The sequence below is a fragment of the Equus caballus genome, chromosome 14 (assembly GCF_041296265.1).
Source record: "Equus caballus isolate H_3958 breed thoroughbred chromosome 14, TB-T2T, whole genome shotgun sequence".
Classification (NCBI taxonomy): Eukaryota; Metazoa; Chordata; class Mammalia; order Perissodactyla; family Equidae; genus Equus; species Equus caballus.
Genome location: NC_091697.1, coordinates 70,024,049 through 70,040,029, shown reverse-complemented (window position 1 = coordinate 70,040,029; position 15,981 = coordinate 70,024,049). Strand labels below are relative to the sequence as shown.

Below are 15,981 nucleotides of genomic sequence, written 5' to 3'. Positions count from 1 at the left end.
TCTCCTACAGAGTTGTTTTATTTATTCATTCATTCTAAAGCTTAAATTCAGAAGTTTAGAAATTATTTTAAAATCAAAATGGATCAGAGGGCCAGATGTTGCAGGCAGGATGACTAATCAGACAGAGCCTGGGTAATGTGCTCCACGCCTTGCTCAATGGGAAGTAATTACTCTAGCATTAGCTTTACAGTGTTTAAACAACCATTTCATTATATTTTTTCTACACTGATTAAATTTTCTCGGCATTTCTAATGCATCATTACATCTGCCTTGCATTTAGACAGTACACAGCATTGCTACCCATTAAAAAGTCCCTATTCTCTTTCATCATCTTAATAAATCTAATTTGGCTTTATCTGCATAAAGCTTGATAAAGAGTAATTAGTTCTCCTACAAATAGCATTCCTTGAATGGAAACATCCCATCTATCACTTGGCTAAAACAGTTGTTTACAGAGTTATAAGTGGACCCCCAAACATAGCCACCTAAAAGCTTATGGGGTAAAAGGAAATATGTAGCACCAATGCCATTGTGGAATTACTGTCTGTGCTTTCCAAGACTGCTGAGGGGTGGAGATGATAACCATGGGATCATCTAAGGCACTTTGCTTCTTGTTCCTAAATATATAGCCTGAGGAATTATAACAGAGAACAACAAGATCAAGAATAATAAACTCACATTTTTAGCCTCCTACTTTAATAGTCACATTCACCCTCAACACATAGTTAGAGACTCAGGACATTTTAGCCCTTGCCCAGGTAAATGGACTGTAAAGTAATCTCAGGAAGATATAAGCTAAGATGAAAAGCTCTGCTAGGGTATCAGATATGCCAGGCAATCACTTACAGAAACTCAAACTGTTCTAAGTTCTCAGGGGGACTTTTTTAAGCATTGCAAATAAATGGATCATGTTGGTGAACTATTATGTGGTGACATTGATTCTGTCTTTTGAACTTAGGGTTTTGATAACAGAAACTCAAAACCACTAAACAAGTGCCCTTGGAAATACGAAACAGAGAGTACAATATCCTAAAGGGAAAGAGAATATCAACGGAAGTCACTGCGCCATATTCTGCACTGGCTCTAGAGAGCTAATATTGGGAGTGGAGAGGGGAGAACAGCCCCTCATTTAATTCTTGTGACAGAATAAAGCATTGCAAAACCAGATTCTACCAAGTGTTTGGACTCTCCCTTGAGTTAGTGACTCACTGTCCAATTCTATGTTGCTATTCATTCTCCTAAACATAAGCCATCTATTTTCACTTCCTCAGCGGGAAAGATACTAGGGATTGTAGAATTTACTAAGTCCAAGTTCAAAGTCATGTATTTCAAAGCCCTGAACCTTCCCCACATACACACCTCTCTCCCTTCTCCTCCACTCCCCCTAGCACCCTCATGAGACTTCTGTCGACAGCTCACTTCAGAGTCCACTCTGCCTGTTCCACTTCATCCCATCTTCATTGAACAACGTATGACTCTCAGCATAATTACAAAGTTTTTATTCAATTTTGTGGGACTTAACTCTACTAGGCTGATGGCCAGTGATGGGTGAGGGAGTCAAGGACAGGTTGCATATTCTTAAACAATAAAACTTGTTATATGGAGCTCAGGGACAGTCTTCCTCAGCAAAAAGAGGAAGACTGGCAGTAGTTAGCTCAGGGCTAATCTTCCTCAAAAAAAAAACCCCAAAATAAAAAAAAACCTGTTCTATGGAAATGAACTTGGCTCTAAAACTAACCATTGAAATAACTAATTATGGAATCTTTAAGGTATGAGAAGCCTGAGAATTGCGAGGGTAATATGATAATTTTTCCTTTCCTCCAGGTGAGAGGAGCTAGGAATGCTACCTGCTTGCAGATTACCTCTTCAGCCCCAAGATTCCTATCTCTGGGATGTATGATTATACGCTTTGATTACAAACATGTTATTTTCTTAGTTCTTTTCTCCCTTCTAGAATTGCCATCTTTTGTTAAAAAGAAAAAAAAGCAAAACTTTACATCTGCTTCAATCTACTAGAGCAGTAAGTGCTATTTGTGCTCACTTAAATTATTCAGTGGGCAAAACTATTATTTTAACATAATTGATCTCATCTATCTGTGAAAAGGAAAGATATAGGATTAATCAACACACCCAGAGGTGGGATTGACTGATGGCTAGATGAAAGTCAAGTCCTTTACCCCCTTTGAGAAAGGCTGGCCCTTCTAGAACTTGTAGGCCCTGAAGCCATTCACCAGTTAAACCTCTTTTGCCTGGATGTAGCCATTTTCAGACATATTTCCGGATACACAAGGACACCAACCATGTCCCTTTATCTTGGTTTTTACCTTATTCCTTCGATTCTGAGTTGTACTGTAAAGGATACACAGACGAAAAAAGAAAGGGTAACTATTCTCAAGAAGATCACAATTAAGAATATAAATTCAATTTTTATTTAACTTGTATAATATATGATTTTTTTACTAAGTAATATATTATTATATTAAAAATAATATAACATATTTTTACTGAGTCATAATTGAAACTATTGGGCTTACATTTGGCATTAGACAATATAATTTCAAAGAAGTCTTCAATATGTTCCAGTCCAGTGGTTCTCAAAGTGTGGTCCCATGACCAGCAGCATTACATCACTTGAGAACTTATCAAATTTTCTGGCTCTGTCCTAACTCTACAGAATAAAAAGCCCTAGGGATGGGTCCAGCAATCTGTGATTTAACGGCCCTCCAGGTAATTCCAATACAGGTCAAAACCTGAGAACCATTGTTCTAGACTAACACATCTCCCAACTGTCATTAACTACTCAGGACTTTCTTAACAGATTATTGACTATTGGGAGAGACCAAAACAGATAACTCCATGTGCATTGATTAGCACAGGGTCTATGAGGTCACAGAAGAGATAAGAACACAGTTTCCAACTGGGTTTTAGGCCAGATAAAGGGTATGAAATTGGATTCCTTAAATAACATAACCAGAGAGAAGAAGGACAGCAGCATGGGTCAGACTGAGCAATAGGCCTGAATATTAGGGGAACCTGGGGCTCCCGCTAGAGTCTATAAATCTATAAGGTCACTTGGGACCCTGTAGTTCTAAGTGGCCAGAAACAGAAGGGGCTGCTTTGTTGGTCAGCGAGAGAACACCAGGGGTCAGTGGACCTGGAGGAGGTCAGCAGTGGCACAGGTAGCAGCAAAGGCTACCCACCATGAACTGCAGTGACTGACGGCAGACCACAGAGCAGACAGACTCTCACATGCAAGAAGCTCTACTTCCCAAGGACCTATAAAAGGAGAAACTGGGAAGCAGAGTGCAAAAAAAGATAGAACTTCTTGTTAGCCAAGTCACTAGGGGCTGAGCACGCTGAGTTCTACCATTTTTCAGCCCATAAAAAGCCTCTCTTCTGACCAAGAGGCGAAGCCAAGGAACATAAGAGGTATATATTAGTGTACACATATCTAGCATATATAGGAGCAGAAAAAAATCATGTGTTCCCCTACTCTCATTCTCTGACAAAGATCTATGTTATCTCCTCTGGGCAGCATGGCTTTGAAAGGCACAGAACAGACCGCATAGATGCCATCACATCACTTATTACAGCCTCCTCAGGGCCCCCAGAGTGATAGGAGCTGCCTAGGAAACTTGTCCCACGAAAGAGGCCCTCACCCTCTTCATAGCCCCCACACCACCTGACTACAGGATGATCACTGTCCAGTGTCCCAATATTTTCTACTTAAATAATCTTCTAGGTTATCCATCCTCACCCCACTTGTTACCCCAATACTATATGTATATATTCTCTAATGCATCCTCATTTTCTGTGTTTCCACAAACACCTAAACCCTCAACTTACCATATGAAATTCATGGTCAGTTATCAACAAACTCCCTTTCTCGTCAGCCTCTTCTTGCTCCAGCTGCAACTTGGCTATGCCTCAAAGAGAGTGCTTCCCCTGAGGCCTTCTCAAGTGGTGGCTATTTTTTCTCCAACAGCCCTTCAACCCTGAGTGAAGATTTTTGATCCCTACCCACCTACCACTGCCAAGACACTGCCTGTCTTCTTCCTCTCCTCTGTTCCTCTGAAGCCCACAACACAAAGCTGTATCACCAGTCACTTGCTGATGTCACCTACTGACCTTGCAGTCACTTCCCTCCATTCAGGAAAGAACACAACATCTGGATTGATGTGTTTCTCTCTAACATACTCTTTCTACATTCTTGGTGACCTCAGTACCAATGTACACCAGGTTTCCTATATCCTGGCATCTCAGTCCCTGAACTTCCTTACCTCCAAAAATCTCTTCCACATCTTATCCACTGGTTCCAGACCTTGCCATCGCACCACCTCCAAAATCTTGATTTAAAGCACCGACTCTCTCTTACCTCCTACCCTTCCAAATTACCTCTTTATGTGCTCAATTCCAATCATTCTTCCTTCCTGCAGGCACTTCCATTTCATTGATATTACCACTTCTTTCATCAATCTTCCATGTTCTCACTTCCTTCCTACCCAGCTTAGACTCCACGGTCTAGAACTTTAACAACTTCCTTGAAAATACTATTAGCTCTTTTGCCCCTCTCCCGGCATCATATGTATCTGGCAAAACTAACATTGGAAAATTCCAACTCTCTACATACCATACGACTATTGCCACACAGCTAAAGATTTCAGGAGAAAATCATCCATGACATGTCTCCTTTTAAATGCATGTCCACAATTCTCAAATGGGCCCTCAGGCTTAACCAGCAAACTTGTCACACTTACCAAGGAGATCTGCCTTCCTACTATCTGAGTTAATCATTTCACACCTTCTCCTCTCTTCTCCAACAAACTTTTCATTCCTCTGAGAGACGATAAAATAAATGCAATCAGATAAGAACCACCTATCTTCCCCCACCAAATCCATTAATACGTTTGTACCTGTACTCACCTGGTTTTCCTCTATTATAATAAGCACCATGGCCTTGACCTTGTCTAAAATGCCCTGACCCTGTCTAAGGTCAATCCCCCAATGTGTGTATAGACTCCATTCCACCCTCCTACTCAAGGATTTTAATCCCTCTCCTGCCTTTAAAAAAAAAGTTTTTTATTGTTCTTTTCTACATTATTTCCATAAGGACAAAAATAATTTGCTGTGTTATTCCCCAGCTCAACAAATAATCCCTTGACCTACATCTCTCCCCAGCTTCTATCCATTTCTCTCCTCCTTTCACAGAAAAGCTTTTCTATGTCTCTCATTTATCTATTCCAATCAAGATTTTGTCCACCACTTCATAGAAAGGGCTTCTATCAAAGTCACCATGAACCTATACCCTAACAAACACCATTTTCTGCCCTCATTTTAGTCAATCTCAGAGAAGCTTCTGCCATAAGTGAATGCTCCCTAGATGTGAGGACACTGCAGTATTCAGTCGTGGGCCCTCCTCTCTTCTCTGTTCACTCCCTCCTGAGGTGATCCTATCTCAGAATGTCTCCTGTTGTACCCTTTGGTTGTATGTATAAAGGCAACGGGTCAGTACTAACTTATAAGTTATGTGTATTAACTTATACATATCAGTTGTATGTATTAGCTTATAAACCTATAGTGGATGTTTCCTTTTCTTCAGTCAAGTTATACTAGGTTATTATCTGAGTCCCATAATAAGTGGAGAATGATGTGGCCAACAAAATCTCCTAACAGTCATCCAGCTAAGACGTCTCTAGTCTTCCCCATACTTTTATGTTATTTCAGAATCCTAAAGGATCGGCCACAACAACTTAAAATAGCAGATAGTATTATCAGTCTCTAGAATCAGTTTTCACATCTTTAAAATAGGGGGACAGATTATACCAGGTTCTGATAAGAATTAAACCAAGAAAGCTCAAATAAAAAATTCTGTACAAAAAGGTGCTCAACAAATGTTCATTCCTTTGTCTCTTCAAAATGTGATTTCTTCAAAGGGAAAAATCTCTCTGGCTAAGGTGATCAGGAAAAGCTTAAAGAAAGAGCTAGCATTAAGTTGGATTTTGAATGCTAGATAGAATTTCAAAAAGAAATCAAATACATGGAGGAGAAGAAGAAAGTAAATATGGAGAGAGATAGGCACATCAGATTGGCGTAGGGTTGGAGATTAGCCTAATTTGAGAAGAATATATAATGCTAGGATTTGCTCTCATCAGTCCTCACAGAAACTGGAATCCTGATGCTAGACTCCAGACCTATAATGTCTGCTGGATCCCATGACACCAACTTGCCTCCCTGACCTCGGCCTCTTACCTGTGACCATGATACCCTGCCTGCTATTCAGCTTATCTGTCCTGACTTCCTCTTCTTGTCTGCCCAAGGGCCCTTTCCAGATCATTTGCCCTGTTTTAAGGCTCTCCCATGCTCTGAGGCCAGCCTCTGGGCTGCCTTGGCCTATCAACAACCAGGCTCATTGTTTTGCCTCTTCAGAAAGTGAGTCCCATGGAGAAAAATATCTCTGGTCCCACAGCACAGAGACCAGTAAGGTAAGCAAGCACAACGGCCCATGTTTAAGGGAGAAACTGTATGAATTAGAATGAAAGGACAAGGATAATGGAATGCACATGTGTAGAAAAAGACCAAGAATTTAAAATTAACCTAATTGATTGGCTATAGCTCCACACATGAGAGTGAGCCTCCAGGAGCAGAAAAAGGGCAACAGAAATAGAGAAACAAAGAGAAGCTGTCAGGGAATGAAAATGAACTCAGCTCTGTGACACTTTGCTCATTTCCCATAACCAGTAAATATGCAATAAATATTTGTTGACTGATTAAATAATACAGGTTTGAGCTCTGACTAGATGAAATTTTAGATATTTGCACTACAACATGTCATAATCTCCTTACCGAATTGTCAACATTTTTAATTTGAATTTTTAAAATGCAGCTGTCATTTTAGTAGACCAAATCAGACAAAAAACAACCATTTGCTACCTGGCCTTTGTTCCGACTTCAATTCTTTTGGAAATGTACAAGACTATCCCATTCATGGTACTGGGAATGTCAATGAATGTAACTGATTTCACCTGCAATACCGAGACACTCTTGCAAAGCTGGACATATAAAACCACTAAGCCTAGAAAAACACCTATATTTCAGTATTGAAGGAAGGGATTTCTGAACTGCAGCGCTTCACATCTCAGAGTAACAGCATTTGGTCTCTCCAGGGTCAAGAGCTAAGCTTAAACTGGAATCCAGAAATATTACCAGCAAGGAATCCTTAGGTTTCACCAACCATGGTTAAAAGTAGGTTTTATGGTTATTATACGTGTTTTTTTGTTTGTTTGCATAGCTTTTTAAATTATAGCTCAAGTAGTGGGCTTTATTTGAAGTGATGAGAAACCCAAAATAATCTTAAGAATAAAATTTTTTCAAGCCATATGGATTCTCCTGAAAAGAAAGAAAGGAAGGAAGCAAGAAAGGAAGGAGGACACTAAGCCTGTAAATGCCTCTAGGTTACGAAATCAAAATGCTAAGGGCAACCAATCACAAACGGCCTACTAGGATTTAAGCTATAGCCAATCAAATCATCTCCTTTATTTGCTTTTCACTCTCTCTATGCAAATCTTTCCCCTGGCTCCTATAACGGGCAGTGTTCCTAACCATTTCTGATTTGGCGCTGCCTGATTCCAATCAACTTTTGCTCAAATAAACTCTTAAAATTTTTAATGTGTCTCAGTTTATCTTATGAAGGAAGGAAGAGAGGGAGTGAGGAAGGGAGAGACGGATGAGAAAGGGAGGAGGAAGAGAGGGGAGGAGGAAGAAGGAAGAAAAACTTCATAAAGCATTGACTGTGCCTTAAAGTGTTTTCCATCTGTGTTTATCTCCCTGATGATTTTACTCCCGTGCTATTTGTCTCATATATTCTTAAAACACTGCAACAATCTCTAAAACAGGGCACCCTGCATCTCAGGATTTACAGTCTTATTAGGGTGCTTAGTCTTTCCTAACATCTCTACTAGACATTGAGCTCCAGAAAGGCAGTTAGCACATGACTGATACATGGTAGGTACTCAAAAAACTAAACAAATTAATGAGGGAATAAATAAATTAAAATGCTGCATTCTAAAGCAAATGAACTCCAATAAATACATCATGCATACTCTAGGTTTCCCAAATTTCAGATATCTGCATTCTCCCATAGCATTTTTTTTCCATATTGCTCACTGGTTTTACTAAATAAGATTTCTTTGAAAGAAAGTTTCATATGACTACAGTAAATGTAAAACCAGTATCTCTTGATATAAATAGGAAGCAACAATGAAAATGTTTAATATGTACAATAAAATGAAATGAAAATGAAAATGTACAATAAATGTTCCATTTCTTTACTTAGTAGATAGTTACATGAGAATTTTCTTTGTAATTTTTTTTTGTAACAGCCTCATTGAGACATAATTTGCATATCATACAATTCACTCATTTAAAATATACAAGCCCATGGGGCTGGTCCGTGGCCGAGTGGTTAAGTTCGCGCGCTCCGCTGCAGGCGGCCCAGTGTTTCGTTAGTTCGAATCCTGGGCGCGGACATGGCACTGCTCATCAGACCACGCTGAGGCAGCGTCCCACATGCCACAACTAGAAGAACCCACAACGAAGAATATACAACTATGTACCGGGGGGCTTTGGGGAGAAAAAGGAAAAAATAAAATCTTTAAAAAATATATATATATATATACAAGCCCAGGGCTGGCCCTGTGGCTCTGCTTCAGCGGCCCAGAGTTTGGCTGGTTCAGATACGTAGTTCACACCTAGCACTGCTCATCAGGCCATGCTGAGGCAGCGTCCCACACAGCAGAGCCAGAAGGACCTACAACTAGAATATACAACTATGTACTGGGGGTCTTTGGGAAGAAGAAGAAAAAAAAAAGAAGAAGAAACAGATTGGCAACAAATGTTAGCTGAGGTCCCAATCTTTAAAAAAAAATAAATAATAAAATAAAATATACAAGCCAATGGATTTTAGTATATTCATAGAGTTTTCCACCCTTATACACATAAAAGTCTTCTCAATCCAGAACTGGCATTGGGTTGCTGTTGAAGTCTAGCAATCTTGTCCATGCCTCTTTCCTTAAAGAAGATGAAATTTAGATTACAGCGGTTGTCTACAAATCAAATCTTTCATAATGTGGCTGTGCATCTTAATCAATTAAGACACTGTATCCAGGGGCTAGCCCTGTGGCCGAGTGGTCAAGTTCACACACTAGGCTTCAGCAGCCCAGGGTTTGCCAGTTCAGATCCTGGGGACAGACCTACACATTGCTCATCAAGCCATGCTATGGCAGCTTCCCACCTAGCAGAACTAGAATGACTTACAACTAAGATATACAACTATGTACTGGGGCTTTGGGGAAAAAAAAAGAGGAAGATTGGCAACAGATGTTAACTCAGGGCAAATCTTCCAAAAAAACCACCTAAGCTTTAAAACACTGTATCCATTTCCTCTTCCCCATGCAGAATCACAGGTGAACAACAGTTCCATGACACCATAGAAACTTCCGGAACATCAGTCCCCAGTGGGACACTGATGAGAGTATTTCTTTCCCTTTAGAGGGTAAAATCCAGGCTTCCTTAGTTCAAGAATGTGTGTCAAATACTAAGCCACTAGAGTTCACCTGTCAAGGATTACAAGTTTTCTGATTAAAAAATAAAGCCCATTCATGGAACTGGGGTTGCCTGCCAGCAGGCTCTTTGCCACAGCTGTTATGAAAACTGGCAAAGAAGTGGGTGGAAAAATCATTGTCACCCTAACAGATGAGTCTTTCCTCACAAAATAGATGAATTTAGAACACCACCTTGTTCAGACTCATAAAAGCAAAAGTAAAGGGGATTTTATGGAAAATCCTGACCTCTTAAGAATTAGTTTATAAATTGAATTTTCCACTCTTGAGATATTTGATAAACCCTTTTTCTCTTCCACTAAAGGTCATGCCAAAAAGTAACACATACGATTATTCATATAATCATCTACCTGAGCCATGGTTTACTCATGCTGCTTATATCTGAAGTTCAACCTAACATAAAAACGTTTAGTATGAAATGACTTGCAAATTAGCATCTTCTAATTTGAAAAATGAATTCTAATTTGAATTTTTCTTTGAAATTCTACATAGAATATACTCTAATAAAAACAAAAAAATTAAAAATGTGAGTGTTGGGGACAGGGCAGAGGATTTTAGAGCTGTTCAAGACGGCTGGACATGGGAGCCGGGTTTTCCTCCTGCTTCACATCCTTGCTCTGTCTTCAAGCGCAGTGTAAGCGCCTGATATTAAGCTTTTGATTGCCAAGGCATCCATCTCAAATAAACATACTGCCAGGTGTATGGCACAGCTACCGGCAAACCAACTAGATAAGGAACCAAGCCACACCCACCCATGAAGTTCCCCTTTTAGAAAGCCCTGGGTAACCTAGATAACTGACCTCTTGAGTGACCCCACTTCTTCCTTCCTGCTCCCTAATTCCTGCTCTTATGTTTTAAATTTGCCAATAAAAAGTGAACTCTCAAAACCCTAGGTCCGCTACCCTCCACTCTAATAAAGGCAGAGCCCGAGCGAGGTCCAAGCTCCCTCCTTCCCTCTCTAACAGCAACCTGGACCTCACTGTGTGGCCCTCCCACATGCCATGTACCCTCCAGGACTGGCAAGTAATAAATCCTGGTTTTTCAAAGTTCCCTGATGGTTGTTTCAGAGGTACATCCTGCAATGATAATAAGAACCATGAGGGCTTGTCCAGCCACAACATTGGTTCTAGTCCAGAAAATGTCTGGGGGGCTTGCCACAAGTAATACAGGCCCAGGAGAGTATCTCAGGCATGTCTAACCAACAGCATCCCTATCATAGGTTGAGACAGACACATCAAGTCACTCTCCAGCTTCTCTGAATTAAAATGTATTCCCCTGAAATGCGAAAAAGAGTGATTGCTAATATTCAACTTAGCCTGGGGTAGGCAATGGAATTGCCATCAAAGCTGGTTTCTTTCTACTAAGTGTATTAACGAGTTTTGATAATACAATACATAGCCAAGATATTTTTTTAAGTGGGTTGCATTGTGCCCAGCCCAATTGGGTTAAGGGGTAGAGGGAGGGCTGTTTGTGACGAGAAAAGAATTCCCATTTTGAATTCATTCCATGACTCACATGTTTTTTCACAGATTCAAACATATCTGAAATTGACTGCATCATAAAAACACAGTTGTCCAGGTAGGATTGTGATGTAGTCATCATTGCCTGTGAATATGTGACTTCAATTGTCATTACTGGAGATCTGTTAAGGTATGTTTATATTTGTTTATAAATAACTCTACAGAAATTTATGATCGTGGAGTCACATTTGACATTTGAGCAACATAACCAAATCAGAGGTGTGATAGATAATTGAAATATATTCCTGAGATATGGAAACAATATAAACACAAATTTAATATGATAAATACATGTAAGCATACCTAAGAGCTACAATTTGTTTTAATAAAACGTGTTTTAGGAGCCTATACTATTTCTGTACTTCGAAGTTGTGGAAATTAATAAACAGAAACCTCATTAAAACGGAGTCAGGAGGCCAAAAGTGGAAGTTCTCATGCCCTACACCCATAGCAGGGCCCACAGGAAAAAAAAGGCTTCTTTTTGACTAGTACAAAGTTCAGCCAATGAGACTGTCACAGCTCAGCCAATGAAAACCCACTACACTTCAATTCCCAGTCTGTTCCAATGGATTCTTTGCTTACAATAGCCCTCCCGACTTTCTCTTCCCCTCCAGAAAAGCGTCTTCTCCCCTTGCTGCTGGAGACTTGCAGGACTTGTCATCTTTGCAGACTTTGAATTGCAATTCTTTGCTGATCATCAATAAACCCACTTTTACTGGAAAAATAACTGGCTGTCTACTTGTTTAAGATCAACATTTTGGTGGCCCATATGGGGATCCAGAGAAGACTCCCAATGACTCTGAGGCTGGCGAGGAAACAGGTGCAGTACCCACAACAGAGCCCATTGAACTCACTGCTTTTCTTGCCAACCCTGGAGTTTGAAGGTTAGTCTTTTCTCCTGGATCCCAGCTTCAGCTGTTTTTTGTGTTTGAGGCTCTCTAGGCTTTATTGGAGATCTCTGTTAAGGCTTCATCCTTTTCTGGTTAAGGCTTATTTGTCTGTGAGTACTTGGTTGGCACTTCAGCCTGATTCTTTTGAAATTAGGCTGTTTCTACCAGAACTGTGCCAAGCCTTTGATCGGATCCCTTTGGAACCAGACTGCCCCTACTTGGAACTGAGCTAGCACTCTAGCCTGACTCCCTGGGTGCAAGCTATTTCAGTTGAAACAGTGCCAGTCCTGGGGGCCCACCCCCTGGCCCGAGTGAGTAGGTTCATGCGCTCCACTTCGGTGGCTCAGGGTTCGCTGGGTCAGATTCTGGGCACAGACCTACACACTGCTTATCAAGCCATGCTGTGGTGGCCTCCCACATAGAAGACATAGATGACTTACAACTAGGATATACAACTATGCACTGGGGCTTTGGGGAGGGGAAAAAAAAAAGAGAAAGATTGGCAACAGATGTTAGCTCAGAGCAGTCTTCCTCAAAAAAAAAAAAAGAAAAGAAAAGAAAAGAGAAACTGTGCTTGTGCAGCTTTGGCCCAACTGCCTTTGGAGTAGACTGTTCTGTTGGAACTGTGTTGATCAACTTTCAGCCAGTCCCCTTTGGAAGCACACTGTATTATTGGAACTGGATTGATTCAACCTTCAGTCCACCTCAAGGAAACTGGACTGTTCCCTGAGAACTGACTGGAATTAAGGCTGCAGGCTGTTTGAGCTGTTCAAGCTGTTTGAATTGTAAGCTGTTTAGGCTGTTTGAGAGTTATTCCTTTGCTCTAGAGAAAAACCTCTAAGAAATAGGATCCCATTTATCTAAATATTTTGAAGGTGCCCCTCCTACAGGGAGCCCGGCTGACTTTATATTTAAAAACTGCAGCACTTCTTCACGTGCATTTCTGACTAAATGGACCGACTTAACCAAAAGAAATTGAGAACACCAATGGCCGTTGTGGGGAACTTCCAAACTCCCTAAACCTACTTTTCTTAAAATTGAATTGGACAACCCTAGCTCTGCAATTTCCAAAACTGAATGAAATGCTTATTTTGATTGGTATTTTGAGGCTTCCAAACATTACCAGGAATCTAAAATTGCCTCTCTGCAAAATAAAATTTTAAGATTAACTGAGGCAAACAAACCATTAAAGAAAGATAAAATGGCTTCTGAAGCCTCATGTTCCACTTCCCTGGCTTCTTTGTCTTAGGCCCCACCTCTGCCACCATCTTCCTCCTTCCTTTCTATACTGCCTACACCTCTTCTCTACACTTTTAATACAATCTATACTCTCAGTTCCTCCATACTAACTCTCCTTTCCCTGAACCTCTCCCAGCTCCCTCTTCCTCTGAACCTATCAGAAGCTGTCCGTCTAGAAGTAAGCCTTCTGAGGATCTAAAGGCTAAAGCCCTAATCTCGTATACCCCCTGTACTAAAGCTGAACAGGGAGCCATAGTCAAAGACTCCCAAAATAACTGAAGATCCTCGCAGATTTGTTGAGGAATTTAATACAGTCATTCAAACTGAAGAACCTGGCTTCTCTGACTTACATCAGCTAGTTCGTGTGCTTGGCAGTGAAGGCCAGGCCCAGCATTGGATGAAAACAGCTAACTGGGAAAATCCTAAAAGGTCTCTAGAATTACAACCAGCAGACCAACCCACTGACCTGTTGCATGATCAGGCTCCGGCAATCGCTAGGTGACTTCATCAGGCAATTCCTAGGGCTTTCCCAAAGCCTGTTGATTGAAACAAAGTTCAGACTTGTGCACAAAAACCTGATGAACCTGTTCATGACTGTTATAATCGATTTCAGATTGTTTTTAAAGAAAATTCTGGTCCTCCTTCACATGTTGTTTCCACCTGGGTAGCTTTTAACTCTATGTTTATCAATGGACTGAACCAGGACCTTTCTCTTCTAGTAAAAAGGACCAGGATGGAAGGGGAAACTACATCCACTCCAGATTTAGTTAACCTGGCAAACCAACTCTCTCACATTCTAGATGAGTCACCTAAAAGAAAGACTGTCAAAATTCTTAATCTTCGATTCCAGCAAATAAAGGCCCCTAAACGAATCCAAAATTCTCCTAGTTTCTATTATTATTGCAAGGGGCCAGGGCATTGGAAAAGAGATTGTTACCAATTTAAGTGCTTCAAGTGCTTTCAGCCCTCTAACCAGCCTTTCTACTGTCCTCCAAATTCTCAGTAACAGGCCTCCGAGAAACCACAAGGGCTCTTCCAAATGTTCCTTCTTAATCGGCTTGGAGAAACATTTCTCTAAATTGGAGATGAATCTGTTTCTGTCCTAATTGACACCGGACCCACACTCTCGGTGCTCAACCTCACTACTACATAAACCAGCCCCTGCTTTGTACTAGAACAACTCAAATAGTGGGGGTCTCTATAACCTCAAAGGTTCCTGTCTCTCTACCTAGGCCCTTTTGTTTAGGCCCTTTGATAGACACACACCCTTTTTCCCTTAGCTCCTCCACCCATATTCATTTATTAGGCAGAGACTTCTTGGAAAGGAATCATGCCAGTATTTCTTTCTCCCAAAAGGGGGAAGTAATTCTAGAATTTGACAATAGCCATCAAAATGGCCGACCAGGTAAATTAAATGACCCTTTGACACCTTTTATTTGCTCTGTCTCTGAGAGAACTAGAGCTGATTCTGGAAACAATGATCATTTGTCCGCATTGAATCAGTTACCACCCTCCTTAGGGGCAAAATCTTCAACTGTTATTGGTAAAATTCACAGTGCACCTCCCAGTAAAATTCACATCGACCCCTTAAAACCTCTTCCCAGAATTAATCAATACCCTATAAGTAAAAAAGCCCTTCAAGGTATAAAGCCCATCATAGAGGATTACAAGGTTCAGGGCCTCATTATCCCTCGCACTAGTCCCTATAATTCTCCTATTGTACCTGTGAGAAAACCAAGGGCTGAGGGTGAAGCTTTGTCCAGGACCTCCGAGAAACAAACAATATCGTTATCCCTCCACACCCTGTTGCTCCTACTCCTCACACACTACTAACATCTGTCCTGAGCAAATTCTTTCCGGAAGGTAATTGATGTATGCAGTGCATTCTTTAGCATTCCAGTTGATGAAGCTAGCCAATACCTTTTTGCCTTCACTTGGGAAGGAAAACAATTCACCCAGACAGTAACGCCTCAGGGTTTAACTCAGTCTTACTTCTCACAAATCCTGAAGGCTGATCTGGATGATGGAAGTTCCCTAAGGACTTTGTTGTAATATGTGGACGATTTGCTTCTTTGCTCTTCTTTTTAAGTGTCCTCACAGAAAACAGCATCCATTTCCTAAAGCTTTTAGCCTTAAAGGCACATAAAGTCACCAAGGAGAAATTGCAGTTTGCCCAAACCTAGGTTTGATATTTAGGGCATCTGATACTAGAATAAGGCCTCCACTTAGTTCCACACAGGCTGCATGGCATCCTACGTTTCCCAAAACTCAAAACTAAGAGTCAACTGCTAGGTTTTCTCTAGCTGGTTGGTTATTGCTGAAATTGGATTCCAAATTTCTCCTATGGCCAAACCTCTATGTGCTGTAGTAAAGAACAACAATCCCAACCTAGTTTTATGGGAAGAACTGGACAACAAATCCTTTAAGGCCTTAAAGAAGAGTCTGATGAATCCACTTGCCCTTGGACATCCCAATTATCAACTTCCTTTTTTCTGTTTTGTATATGAAAAAGAAGGGAATGCCCTTGTGATACTCACCCGAAAACACAGGGACCTCATAGAGCATTATAGCCAGCAACTAGACCCTGTGGCATGGGGATCCCCCCTTGCCTTAGAGCCATTACTCCCACTGCCCTTTGGTTAAGGACACTGAGAAAATCATGTGGGGTCCCTTTAACAATTTTTGTACCTCACACTGTGGAAGCCCCCGTGAGTT

General features: G+C 40.9%; 1 protein-coding gene across 1 annotated transcript in view; it reads right to left on the bottom strand.

Moving 5' to 3' along the window:
* DTWD2 (DTW domain containing 2) overlaps window positions 1-15,981 on the bottom strand; it is a 231,093-nt gene that overhangs the window by 27,393 nt on the left and 187,719 nt on the right. The window contains exon 6 of the transcript XR_011425136.1: window positions 13,733-13,802. The gene's annotated coding sequence lies outside the window, so the exon portion shown is untranslated. The remainder of the gene's footprint in view (window positions 1-13,732; window positions 13,803-15,981) is intronic.